Here is a 1608-nt window from a genome sequence, read left to right as displayed (position 1 = left end):
AGACTATGCCGGCTGGATAGCTTTGTGTGTGTGTGTGGGGGGGGGCAACGTTCTGGCTGTTATTGCAGAGGAGTGTACACCTAAGTGTACAATACCCACAGCACAATGTTATCTCTAATTGAAGAGTTTCATTGTTTAAAAGGCAACCAATGCCTTAATTATGTCCCGTATTCATGTATTATTAAATAAAAGCAGCCGCTTTAACCTTGGAATCTATTTCTCGATGAAGATCCTGAATTTTTAATGTTTAGTCAAGAAACTGTCTGTGCTGATTTTTGCATCTGCATAAAATAAAACAGTTCAAAAGACATAGTTCTGGTCAGACTGCTTGACTTTGGTCATAGAAAAACAGCAGCTGTGCAGATTTTACACTGTTATATAAAGGGATTTGTGAGAATGAGAGCAGTAATGCATAACCACTACATTCTGAACATCTACCTTATCTGCTGGATTCAAAGCCTTTAACTCCTCTGGAACACACCGTCTGTCTGTCAGTGTTAGTACCTTGGTGACAGCTTCACTCCAGTCTACTGTAGCTCTGTTCCCATCAATGAGCATTTGTCTGTGACTAGGTGGGGTGGATTCATTTAGACTGACATGTTCTTCCTGCTGTAACCACGTTTCAGTAAGACACAATATATCACAGGGCTGACATGTAGACAGACAACCACACTCACTCCTGCAGGTGATTTAGAATCGCCAGTCAAGCTAAGCTGCATGTCTTTGGTCTGTGGGAGGAAGCCAGAGTGCCCAGAGAGACCACGCAGGTACAGGGAGAACATGCAAACTCCGCACAGAAAGGCACCGGGTTGGCCTGGACTCGAACCCGAAACCTTTTTGGATTTCTCCTTGAAATTTGAAATGATTACATAGTGACTGTAATAGTGTTTATGTTAAAAGCTGAATGTCTGCTAGGCCTAGTGTCGGAAGGTGAAGCTCATCTGTCACATTAGGAGACTGAATTGTTAAAAGAGGCATTAAGTGAGGATGAAAATGCTCAGAGCCCACACTGACAGGTTTGTTTTGTTTTGTTTTGTTTTTACTTTTGTCTAATCACATAATGCAAAACTTGGTGTTTCTCTAGGATATCCTGCAGATACAGGATTTGCTTACTGATGTTATAACAAATCCTTCATCATACACGTCAAACAAAGCAACAGGTGGTTGCTGGCAAGAAGCCTCTGACACTGAGCGAGGCTCTGGTCATTTAGTCATAAGCTCCTGGTAACCTGACCAGGTTTCCTCACTACTGTTCACTAGTCTGAAGTAACACACGAGTTGTCGTTCTTGCTGTGCTTTAGTAGAGCAGTCTCCTAAATGTAAAAAGTCTGAGTATTTGCATATTCTTGTAATTATAAAGGAACCAAGGCTCTATCGATAGGTAGTTGTATCAGGATATTTAGTTTTGCTGTGAAATAAATTAGTGTTGCAAGAAGGTTTGGAGTTAGTGCAACTATATATTTGGTTTGCAAAAATTGTTTTTTTTCTGTTGTGGTTTCATCCATCCATCTTCTTCCACTTATCCAAGACCGGGTCGCGGGGGCAGCAGTCTAAGCAAAGATGCCCAGACTTCCCTCTCTCCAGACACTTCCTCCAGCTCCTCTGGGG

At 42.0% G+C, this 1608-nt stretch overlaps 1 protein-coding gene across 1 annotated transcript in view; it reads left to right on the top strand.

Moving 5' to 3' along the window:
• rnf150a (ring finger protein 150a) overlaps positions 1 to 1608 on the top strand; it is a 10906-nt gene that overhangs the window by 4323 nt on the left and 4975 nt on the right. The gene's annotated exons all lie outside the window — the stretch shown is intronic.

Source organism: Monopterus albus, unplaced genomic scaffold (assembly GCF_001952655.1).
Source record: "Monopterus albus unplaced genomic scaffold, M_albus_1.0 scaffold15.1, whole genome shotgun sequence".
Lineage (NCBI taxonomy): Eukaryota > Metazoa > Chordata > Actinopteri > Synbranchiformes > Synbranchidae > Monopterus > Monopterus albus.
This window is presented reverse-complemented; position numbering and strand designations above follow the sequence as displayed.